Raw genomic sequence first — 12,796 nt, forward strand, 5'->3', positions numbered from 1 at the left:
CCTGGCTGGGCGGCCGCTTTTATGGGCCCCCTACTCAGCCAAGCCCCGCCCCCTAATCAGGGCTCGGCGTCCCTCCCAGCACCCTGCCCCTACAGGCCTCTACAAACACACAAGGACAACAAAGACAGACACAAGTACAGATACCTTCTCCTCCAATGAGAACTCCCACTCAAACTCCCCTGTTAGCCGTCCTGTTTGCTGCCTCCTGTGCCGCTGCTCGCGGTTAAAGGTTAAAGATGAAAGAGAAAGAGTGGCGAGAAGCCCAGAGAGGATTCAACAAGGTCTGGAGGGAGCAGAATGAGAAATATTACCTGAAATCCTTGGATCACCAGGGCATCAACTTCAAAGAGAATGACACCAAGGTCCTGTATGCAATATGTGTAGGCCCTTGACACCAGAACTTGGGTTGTTGTGATGGATAATGTGAACTCTGGTCCTTCCCCCATAGGGCTTGGGGTTGTAATGAGAGAGGAAATCCAGTTCACTGCCACTGCTTTGTACAAGGGTCTTAAAGACGTGGTAAGTTGCATATGTGAGACTCACCCATGCTCTGTATATTTGCTCTTCCTCCCTCAGAGGCAAGAGCAGGCATCAGAAGATAATGCTGGAATATCCATAGGCCCACACCTGTCACTAGCCTACGAGGACAAGCAAATCCTGAAGGATGCTGCTTCTCTTTATCATCCACCATGTGAAACGGCAGACAGGAATTCAGAAAGAGGACAAGTACAAAAAAATCAAGCCAATCATGTACCACTTCATTCCGAACCTGCTGTTTGCTCAGCGGGGTGAGCTCTCCGACGTGAAGGAGGAAGCAGAGGAGGAAATGGATGTGGATGAAGCCACTTGGGCTGCGAAAAAGCACAACGGAGTTGGGGGCAGCCTCCCTAAAGCCAAGCTGCTGTTCAGCAACACAGCAGCCCAGAAGCTACGGGTGTGTGTGTGGGGGGGGTGGACAAAGTGTACAACCTCTTCTATGTCAACAACAACTGGTACGTCTTTGTGCAGCTTCACCAGATCCTATGCTTGCGGCTGCTGAGGATTTGCACCCAGGCTGAGCAGCAAATTGAAGAGGAGAACTGGGAAAGGGAGTGGGAGCGGGAAGTGCTAGGCATAAAATGAGACGAGTGACAGCCAAGCAATTCAGCTGTGACTGAAAGAGCCCAGTGAGCGTTCTCTTCCATGGGTCTGAGTAGGGGAGGGCAATTGTGACAGGTGCTTTAATTTGCAGTGTGTGGATTTGGTACTCCATCTGTTTCCTGGTGTCTTGAGGAATCTGTGTTCCTCCCCCTCACCTGCCTTTAGGTCTTTGTCTCTGTAAATACAGTACCTGCATTTTGGTAGTTTCCAAAATGTGAAATATAAGGATGCTGGTGGGCACTGAATGTAGCACAGGATGTTATCAAGGAGGAGATCTCTAGACCTGACCCTGGGACTTGGAGCATCCTACTTCATGGGGCTGTGTTGGAGCGGCGTGGTATTTTGTAATGCTTTAACATTCCTTGCCAGCTGAATTTCTTAATTTTGGATTTCGCTATTTTTCTACCTCATGAATTTACAAGTTGGATAAAAATCTTCTCTGGCCTCAAGCTTGTTCTAAAATATCTCAATGGAGCAGTCAGCCCCTGGCAATTGACAAAGCAGTCAGATTTGGCTCTGGTATTAAAAAGTGTGGGTCCTTTTAAACTGATGTTCAAATGATTTACTAACTAAAGAAAGCAGGGCAGGGCAAACCCAAGTAAGTCTAGGCAGTCATATGTAGACCGGTAAAGAACCTCCTTGATCTTCCTATTTTCTGTTACAATGTTAATGTAATCTGAGTGGGCTCGGGAAATATATGTATTTAGAATTCTCCAAGGGATGGTTTCCTGAGTGGTGATAATGCTACAGTACTAAACTGCCGATGGCTGCCTGTTTCGTGCCAGCTAAAACCGGAGTAAAGCAGCTACTTTGGATTAAAGCAAAGGAGGAAGTGTGGACAGTGTTGGCCTTGAGGGATGCTGAGGTGTTTGAACCTATAACAATTAAAAACAAACAGAAAACACAGATAACTTTTCAAATTCCCTTTAAAATGGCATTGTTCCTTGACCAGTATTTTAAAAAACTTTATTTTCATCTTCCCTTGATGCCTCTACCACAGTGATGAGTGTTAGTTCAAAACTGGGTGTACCCTGAATGGCTTTTTTCATTTTCCTCCCCTTTTTGCTGAGTTTCTGCTACAGCCCACAAAACCTTTTAGAAACTACATTGGCACATTCAGCTTGCAAAGGTGGTAACTGTCCATGTAGCTTGCTGGATAAGATGCTGGAGAAACAGGCGACCCTGGTTCTAGTCTGAGCTCTGCTACTTAGTAACTATGTGACCTCAGGCAAGTTGCTTCCCCCTTGGTCTCTGTTTTATGTTCTTCAAGGCAGGGACTCGTCGGTTATGTGTCTGAATGGTGCCAAGCACAGAGGGGTCCCAGATATAGTTTGGGACCTCTGGGTGCTACTGAAATACAAGTTAATGATAATGTGCAAGGGTATATTTCATAAGAGCCTTAGTACATATCTGCGTTCATATCTTTTTGGTGAGGTGTCTGCTTTAATGGTGTGCATAATGTTGTTTTGGTAGCAAGAACCTCTTTAGTTCTGACAATTTTACCACCTCTGCCCTCCTCCATGAGGCCTCTGACGGGTTACGATCCTGGCATTAATTTGAAAAGCTCTCATTTAAAATCTTACAACATTGTCCCTCATTTTATAGACCATTCTGGTAATTCATCAGTTTGTCTGAGACTTTCAACATGTGGCCCTTTTGCTCCCAGAACTCATAGTGGGCCTGTAGGAACTGCCTTTGAGGGGTGTTACAAATGTAGTTCATGTTGCATCTTCTCTTCCTCTAGTAGATATTGATGTGGCGGATTACTACCCAGCTTTCCTGGATATGGCGCGGAACCTGCTAGATGGCAACATGGATTCGTCCCAGTATGAGGACTCCCTGCGTGAGATGTTCACCATTCATGCCTACATCGCCTTTACCATGGACAAGCTGATCCAGAGCATTGTTAGACAGGTGACTTGCAGCATACTGCCAGGGGAAGGGAAGGGTGGTGTCCAGGTGATAAAGAGGAAGTAGCTGATGCTTTCCCACAAAAGAGCACTCCCCACGGTTTAAAGGAAGCTTGGGAATATTGAATGTATTTGTGAGATGTATTTCAGAGTGGAGGAGAGAACAGCAGGGGTTTCTTCCTGTGTCTCTAACATATTTCTGGAGATGGGGGAGGACAAGTGTTAGTGTATTTAAGTGATGAGGCTCAACAAGGCGTGTACAGATATTTCGGTTACCCAGCTACTGTGGTGCTTTGTCTTCCCACTTCAGCTTCTTCAAAGGTACGTGTATCTGGCATAACAACACCTCCCCAAGTAATGTTGCTTTAACAAAGAAATTGCTACGCGAAGCGTGCTTAACAATATTTAAAATGCCCGTTTTTGAAGATTTGTAAACCTTCTATAAAAAAGCAAAAAGATTGAATATTCAGATAGATAGAATTTTGTTTAAAATACACGTCTGTCTTGAGGGCAGGAATAACATGAGCCCAGCCCCAGAGGATTTTTTTCAGACTGTAGCATGTGTCTGAAATCATAAGAACATAAGAATGGCCATACTGGGTCAGACCAAAGGTCCATCTATCCCAGTATCCTGTCTTCCAACAGTGGCCAATGCCAGGTGCTTCAGAGGGAATGAACAAAACCAGGTAATTATCAAGCAATCCAGTAATCAGGGATTATAGTAAAGCTTCTCATTCAGAAAGATAATGCTGCTAGAACTGTGTTGTAATAAGTGGTCCACCTAGTGTGTGACTGTGATACGCTCCTCGGGTATGTTCAAGCCTCATTCTTAAGGCAGGTTTCAGAGGGGTAGCCTTGTTAGTCTGTATCAGTAAAAACAACTAGGAGTCCTTGTGGCATCTTAGAGACTAACAAATTTATTTGGGCATAAGCTTTCATGGGCTATAACCCACTTCATCAGATGCGTGGAGTGGAAAATACAGTAAGCAGGTATAAATATACAGCACATGAAAAGATGGGAGTTGCCTTACCAAGTGCAGACTGTCTTCAGCTATCCAAGAGGTGCCTAGTATCAGATGTTCTCTTGCTCTTAGAAAACCTGAAGCATTTGTAAACACAAGAACCAAAACTGTAAGGACTCTTGGAAAAGGTTCTGTATTTCTTTTGAATAACAACTTCCTTCTGGATTTCACACACGTTGCCTGGCTCTTGAAGCTGGTATATTTGTTGATTTCAGCTGCTAGTTGTCACTTGAACTCTGTAAACCCAAGTGTCAACTCTCACATGCTGGCTACCTTAATGATCCCATTTGTATGGAGAATTGTTAAGCACAAATTAGAGTATCAAGACAGGGCTAAAAACAAGTTCTTAATTTCAGTTTTGACAGGAAATCGGCAGTCAACCGGCTCTTTCTTTAAATTTAGGAATAGAATGAATAATTAGAATTTGATTTAATTATTTTTAATTTCCCCTCCACAAACAACCAACTAATCAACCTTTGGATATGGTGTAGCAATTTCATGGCAAGAGAACTGCCTAACAGGCCCTTCCCACGTACCTCGATGGTCTAAATCTTTACCAGCTGTCAGGCATTTCCTTCATAATGCTCACTTAAAGGTTATTAATCTGTAGTTACTTTGCATGTGTAACTGTATTTTGCCAGCATCGTTATTTATTTTAAAGGACAGAATGTTTTCCAATGGGTGTAGTAGTAATTCACAATAGAAGAGGCTACTGTGTTCGTAACCTAAATAATTTGTTTTTTAGTTTTAATACTTAGATGGCTAGAATATTTTTTGCTGTGGTTTGACCAGACAAAGGTTTGAAGCAGGAATTTTTAAGGGTATGTTCATTTCTAATCTGCATTGATGGACATATTCTTTAGCTGGTTCTGAGACTTGCATGGTGCATAGTGGAGAAGAACTGGAAATCTGACCAATTCTGCCACAGCGTATATGTATGGAGGGGAGATAAAATCATTTCCCTCTCATCAATTATAGCTTTTGACATAAGTGTTTGCATGCAAACATGCAAGTATAGAAGTGCAGGCAAAAGTTGAAGGCTCAGCCTTGCTTGTTTTGATTAATGTCAAACTCTGCTTGATGCCACATGGAGAAGTTTATTTTGGAGATTTTCTTAGTGTTCTGTTTTGTCTACGGCCTGACTGCAGAAGGCAGGTTGTCCATACTGCACACTAGTGCAAAGCCCTCTGACTGGCTTGGGTTGGGGGAAAGGGGGCTACTGCAGTATACAGTGGACCAAGTCCAGAGGCATTTAAAATCCTCTTCACTAACTCCTCTTCTCCATGTCCTTCCTGCTCCCAGCTTCAGCACATAGTGAGCGATGAGATCTGCGTGCAGGTGACAGACCTTTACCTGTCGGAGAATAGCAACGGAGCTACCGGAGGCCTGCTGCCCTTGTGGAGGCCACGTACCAGCGCAAAGCCGAGCAGGTCATGTCAGACGAGAACTGTTTCAAGGTAAAAAACGTATCTGCCTGCACCGACGCTTGGAGGAGGACTCCTGGAGGAGCTTGCTGAGAGAGGAGGGGAAGTATGAAGGCTCGCTGACAAAGGAGAATGGGCTCAGCTTTGCATTTTACATAACTATCCAAATATCCCAAGGACCTCTGGACACCTGTGTGCTCCGCAGCTCTCCTAGAGCTTGACGGGGCGATCTGATTGTGCATTCTAGCCTGGTAGAGCTGCTGAGTACCTGCTCTGTGACTGTCGGTCTTAATATAGCCCTTGGCGGGGCTTGCATCAATCCAAACAGGGACTGTAGAATGAACAGAAAAAACAGATCAATATTTCTATAAAGAGTTCCTCAGAAATGGGACATTTGCAAGGAAGATGGAAAAATACATATCCTGAAGTAAAACTGGGATTTCTCCCTGTATTTCTCAGTGTCCCAAAGCCAGAGTAATACTGGATTGATTGATTGCTGTCACTAGGCTTTTAATCTCTCTTCCTCCCCTGGGGTGGGTCACTGAAGCTTTCCACCTTTTTCTCCATCTTATCCATTGTAGACTTTAACGGTCTCTTACTAATATTTGTCACCTATGCATTAAATAAACATGACTCACAGTTCAAATCAAATTCATACTTCTCGTCACTGTGAAATCAGAAGTGGCCGGGCCCATCTTGAACTAGTGACATTAATTGGTAATGGCTTTGATAGTTATAGGGTGTCTCTGTGTTCCCACCGAGAGTCTCAAAATAAGCAGGGAAGCAAAGAATTGAAACTGCACAAATTGATCAGAAAACAGCATGCTGCTAAAAGGGGTCCAGCTCCTTGCTTTGCCTTTATAAACATCCCAATTTTGAGCAAACTCTGTGGGTAACAGAGAGATTTTGTCTGATTGTTAATAAAATACCAACTGTGCAGTTCATGCTTTTTTCTTCCAACTTCTCTTTAAGTATGTCATGGTTCTCTATCCAGGAATTCTCTTCTGCTGATATATGTAGAATAATTTCTTTCTCCTTTTACCCTCTGTTAGGTTAGCTCCTTAGTGATCTAGAACTTTCCACTCATTGTCAAAACTCCTTCTGTGTTCAGATTGTGTAATTGGAGCTAGTATCCCCCCGTTGTTCCCAGCAAAGTTACATTGAAGGCAGGGGGAGGGATAGCTCAGTGGTTTAAGCATTGGCTTGCTAAACCCAGGGTTGTGAATTCAATCCTTGAGAGAGCCACTTGGGGATCTGGGGCAAAATCAGTACTTAGTCCTGCTAGTACCTTTCAAGGTCCCTTCCAGTTAGTGAAGGCAGGGGGCTGGACTTGATGACCTTTCAAGGTCCCTTCCAGTTCTAGGAGATGGGATATCTCCATTATTATTGTTTATTGGATTCTCCCCTTTTCCCTGGTGGAAAGGGATTTATTTTTCTGAATAATTTGTTACTAAGTCCCCTTCCGCATTCTGCTTTGTAGCTGATGTTCATTCAGGGGCCAGGTCCAATTAACCATCGAGCTGCTGGACACCGAAGAGGAGAACTCGGATGACCCTGTAGCGGCAGAGGCAAGAGCCGATTGTCCTCGGAGTTTAGCTGCAGCTATTAAGCATGTAAAGTTTAAACGGGGGTATACTGGATGAAGATGGCAGAGCTGTCAGTGTTTCAGATGCTATAGTTTATGATCTGCTTCTAGTCCTACAGGACACATTCATTATGTGACACAGTGCACTCAGTGAATTGGGTTGAACAAGCCTTGTTGGCATTTCTTCTTAACAATTTCAAAAACCAGACAGTACAGGTGCATGTCTGTCCATGGGGGGGAGAGTGAGTGGGACCTGTGTGAAATATATGGAGTCTCCAAAGATTGCTTTTCTTTCATCCGCTTCCAACCAAACCCCTTCAGAGTTGGGTTTGAATTGTTTAATTTGGCAGATGTTGGTTAACCCCTTGTGTTCTGTGCCCAATTTCAGCATTGGTCAGACTACGTAGAGTGGTACGTCAACTCTGATTCTACCTCTCCCGAACTTCGGGAACACCTGGCCCAGAAGCCGGTTTTCCTGCCAAGGTGAGTGAACAAGCTGTGGCTGCGAAAAGTGACACACAGACCACAAGTACCCATGTCAGCAGAGGGAGAAAATCTTACTCTGTCACAGTGTTGGCTATTGCAGTCTCTTGTTTGTTTTTAGTACTCTGCCACTTTAGAAGACATTAACCTGGGAGTAGCATATAGAGACATGGTGCTGCTGTTTATTTCAAGAGCCCACCCTGGGCTCCTGCTCTCCAGTGACTGAGAGAGGGCATAGTCCACAGGCAGCAGGGAAGTCAGAGGTTTGGGGAGTCACCAGCCCCTTTTTTTGTGTGGCAATCCTGCCTTTGCTTACAGTAGCCCTCTAGCTGAGTGCGGAAGGTGCTGAGTCAGTGCTTTTCACTAGCAGGGAGTTGGTTGTAAAATAGCTTTGAAAGGTCCTCACTCTCTGTAAACAGCTGAGATCAGTGGGTTGGCTTATGGTAGGCACATGAGCCTAAACGACTTTAATTTGTGACCATTCCACTCTGAGCAATACTTCAGGTTCCGAAAGGCTGGCCTGGAGCCACCAGATACGTCCAGCCTAGTGGACAGAGGATGAGCACGAATCCCAGCAAGGATTCTCTCGTTTACAGGAACCTGAGGCGGATCCGTAAGTGTCAGCGTGGTTGGGAGCAGCAGAAGAAGGAAGTGAAGGAGGGAAACGGTAAGAAGTCCATGGAGAATGTGGAGAGCTTGGACAAGCTGGAGTGTAAATTCAAACTGAACTCCTAGAAGATGGCGAAAGTGATCAAATTGGAGGTTTAAGGCTCCCTGAGGGAGGGATGATTTAGTTGAGAATTGGTCCTGCTTTGAGCAGGGGGTTGGACTAGATGACCTCTTGAGGTCCCTTTCAACCCTGATATTCTATGATAGCTCAGTGGTTTGAGCATTGGCCTGCTAAACCCAGGCTTGTGAGTTCAATCCTTGAGAGGGCCATTTAGGCATCTAGGAAAAAAAAAACTCTCAGGGACAGTACTTGGTCCTCCTAGTGAAGGCAGGGGACTGGACCCAATGACCTTTCAAGGTCCCTTCCAGCTCTATGAGACAGGTATATCTCCAAATATTTATTATATGTACAGGAGGACCACTCTGCTGCATGCTCAGCAGGTAGGAGTTGAATGAAAGGAATGGGATGAGCAGCTGGAGTTTCCCTGAACCTCTTGCTCCCAAAGGGCATCTGGGGAGAGTCAGATAAAATTTCCAGAGGGGGTGGGGTCGGGGGTGTTCTCCTGTAACATTTAGTAGTCTTCATATTGCTTTGAGGACTGGACATGATACGGTTTAGTCCACTGGATGCTGTAAACTTCCTCTGAATGTTCCTGAGATATAACCCTTCCTTTCCTCCCCCTCCATTTCCCAAACTCTCCTGTTAGAGTAGACAGCTGTTAGCATCCTTTTACTCGTAGGTTTCTTGCCTAGGGGCACCTCACATTGGTTGCTAATCCCCCTTGTTAGGGTGGGCCTAAAAAGGCGGATAGCAAAGAACTGAAATGCTGAAAAATTGACATGTGTTCTGACCAGGGCCGGCTCTAGGCACCAGCTTACCAAGCAGGTGCTTGGGGCGGCCACACCAGAGAGGGGCGGCACCTCCGGCTCTTCGGCGGCAATTCGGCAGTGGGTCCCTCACTCCAGCTCGGAGCGAAGGACTTCCTGCCGAAGTGCCGCAGATCGTGATCGTAGCTTGTTTGTTTGTTTTTTGTTTCTTTTTGGGGCGGCAAAAACCCTGGAGCCGGCCCTGGTTCTGACATAGCCCTCCAAGCTCATCTCATCAAGGAGCTGTGCCTTGTCCCTGCAGTCACTGAGAGTGGGAGTCTAGGGTTGCTCCCAGGCAGCAAAGCACTGCAAATGAATATACCAGCTGCTTGAAAGTGCTGGGTTTGTGACTAGGATAGCTGCAGTGATGTCATAATTACAGAAAGGTCCAGGGTGGATAAAAATTGGAAGACTTTTTTTAAAATTAAATAAAATTCCTTTTTAAAATTTTTTGTTACTTATAAGTTTTTCTTTTTAAAAATGAGCCAGTTTAAAATGAAATCTGAATTTAATACAAAATATGTTGAGGCCTAAACTTAGAAGATTATAATAAGACATTTTAAATAACAAATAAATATGCTGAATCCATGACCCTTTCTAAAAAAAAAAAACCAAACCAAAAAAAACCCCAATTTGAATGAAAGGCTTCTTTTCTATAGAAAGAAAGAGTCAGGGAAAGCATCTAACTTTTGAGGTCAAGTTTCAAAAATATGGTACAGTTGGTTAACCTAGGTAATTTAGGAGATTGTCTTCTTTTCAAGAGACATAGGCAAGACTAGAAATGTAAGCCCCAGTCACTTTCAGTTAGGCATATTTGAAAATTTTCCCAGACCAACCTGAAATAATCAGTTTAATTCACTGACTACGGTTAATCCCTCTATTTAATAAATTATTTAATTGTCAATGTGAAACATCTTTTGACAAGAGAAGTTTGTGTCTAAAATATTTAAGGTTGTCTTGTCTAATACAAATACATTGTATATACCGTTTTGTTGGTTTAAATTCCAGTTACCATTCTAATGCAGATTGACACAAAACATGAGCAAAAAGTTAATTATCTAGTAAATAAGCAATATATCATTCACCATTTTCTAACATACTAAAAGTGTTCGAGTAATAAGAATCTGAAAATATTAAGCTATATAATTGCTTAAATGTATATAGTTATGGTGTACACTTCTAGGTAGAAAACAGATGTACCAAATCTACTGTAAAGTGTCTATTTAGTTGTAAGTCAAGGTGTTTTAATGGTTATATCAATTAATGAGTGCATCTTTCTTCAGAAAATAGCTGAAATACAAATGGAAAAGCTGATTTAAATCAGTCCACCCTGGAAATGTCACAATGCATATTTTCCCAGGCCTCAGAAGTTCAGGTTCTAACAGAATAGCACAGCTATGGGAATATGTATAGTAGTTACTGGGACTGACTACTGTAATTAAGTCAGTGTTGAACTTCAACTAACCCTTTATTAAATTACTCCTAACTTTACTCAGATTCCTTTTTGGTTTGACATTTCTTAGGGTATGTCTTCACTACCCGCCGTATCGGCGGGTAGCAATCGATTTATCCGGGATTGATATATCGCGTCTCGTTAAGACGCGCTATATCAATCCCCGAACGCGCTCACCGTCGACTCCGGAACTCCACCAGAGCGAGCGGCGGTAGCGCAGTCGACGGGGGAGCTGCGGCCATCGATCCTGCGCCGTCTGGACCCCAGGTAATTCGATCCAAGATACTTCGACTTCAGCTACGCTATTCGCGTAAACAAGCCCAAAGGCTCTGTTTCAGTCCAAAAATAACTTTATTTTAGTGGGGGTGCCGTGTGCATGCGCGCATGTGCTGTGAGAGGTTGGGAACAAATCTATCTGTCTCAGCAACCCCCTCTTCTAATCCAGCTGGAGTTCTTGCACGCACGTGAGACTGTTTCTGTATTGTTTTTATAAACACCTGCACTGAAGGCTGAATACAGTCTTGCATCACCTGACGCTGCCATTAATCAGGGGAAAGATATGAGAAGCTTAGCATTATTGCAGCGTTAGGGTTATAATCAAGCAGTCAAGTCAGGAACTTCTGGAAGTTACTTCTATGGAGTGTTTAATTCTGCTCTGGTGCACATGTCTTTTTTTGTGTGTCCCTGTTTTGATCATTCACACAGTGTTGAATCCATTCCATAAAATATACAGGATATACACTGTGGCAGAGTTAACATTCTAGTTCCGAGTTCAAGAAACATTTGATGATTTTTTAATTTGATGACTTCTGAGCACTTGATTTCACAGACTTAATTTTCATTAACACTAGGCTTTTGGGGATTTCCAGTTGGGGAATAAGGATGGCTGTGCCTGCTTGTTCATACACTGCCTCCAATTTACTGATGCTTTCCCTTGATCAGTCAGCAAGAGTCAGTGTTTGTATTGCCAGTTCCCCAGCAGAGCTAAATATCCCAAATCTGTTGGCCTAGGGAAGTGGATTTGTTTTCGCTTTTTAAGTGTTTCATGATCTTTGGTCTCTCCCGTTTCTGTAGTCCCATGAAAGAGTGAGCAAGCGGCTGCACCAGCGGTTCCAAACCTGGGTGGACAAATGGACGAAGGAGCACATGACCCATGAAATGGCAGCTGAGACAAACAAATGGCTAATGGGAGAAGGGTTGGAGGGTTTGGTGCCCTGTACCACTACCTGTGATACAGAGACCCTGCACTTTGTGAGCATTAACAAGTACCGTGTCAAAATATGGCACAATATTCAAGACACCATAAAGTCCCTGAGTGAGGGAAGATTGCGTGTGTGTGTGTGTATCAAGGAAACGAGGAAGATGCCTTTCTCCCCTCACTGTGTATCTCCGTAACATGGCCAGTTGACTAGTGCACAGCTGGTACAGCCTGTCACCAGCGGGATTTGGTTTAGGAATACGGATCTCTACAAACCTAAGCTGGAACTGTTGCCAAGAGGCCTCTGACTTCAACGTGCACTGTGGAGAGAAGGACCCTTTTCAGAACTGAGTGATCCTAGAGAAATGCAGCTAGCTCGTACGCATCAGCAGTTTTGAGACTAATTCCTCAATGGCCTGAGCTTCAAGGGAAGAGAACTGGATGTTGCATCCATCCTGACCGGAGTGGTGCATTTAAAGTTACATGCTCAGATATGTCGTGAAACCCAGAGGTGCTTATCACAACCGGATTCTCCTCTGTTAGGCTACTGCAGGTTTGCCGGGGTCACCCATCTCTGCAGTCCAAGAATACCATCTCCTGGATTTGACCCTTGACTCCTCCCTCCTTCACCCTGCTGGACTCCTGATTCAACCTGTTCAGATTGGTCTGTCCTTTCTAGTGCCAGTGGGATTGTTTTGTACCTGCTTCTTTACTAGTCTCTCCTAGTGCCGTGCACCAGCTTTTCACACACATTCACACACACAGCAGGAAACAACACAATTTTAACATGTTCCCCTTCCTTTTTTGTAAATAAATGTACATATTGTCAACTTTTGTTTGTTTGTTTTTTATTAAAGGAAGTATGCTTGATGTGCTAGCGTAACTGTACCAGCTTCTCGTGTACCATAGTACCAGGTGGCTTGAGAGTAAGTACCTACAAACAGACCTATGGAGACATTGATTACACTTTTTACCAAAGGGAGTTATCATTGTAGTGCTTTTGTGTGGAAACTTTTCTCTCCTTTCTTTTGTAAATAAAAATACA

General features: G+C 44.0%; 1 pseudogene; it reads left to right on the forward strand.

The window, feature by feature from the left end:
• Positions 1-236: 236 nt before the first annotated feature.
• Positions 237-12,516, forward strand: LOC103306461 (paired amphipathic helix protein Sin3a-like; annotated as a pseudogene).
• The last annotated feature ends 280 nt before the right edge of the window (positions 12,517-12,796 follow it).

Source organism: Chrysemys picta, chromosome 2, assembly GCF_011386835.1.
Source record: "Chrysemys picta bellii isolate R12L10 chromosome 2, ASM1138683v2, whole genome shotgun sequence".
NCBI classification, from domain to species: domain Eukaryota; kingdom Metazoa; phylum Chordata; order Testudines; family Emydidae; genus Chrysemys; species Chrysemys picta.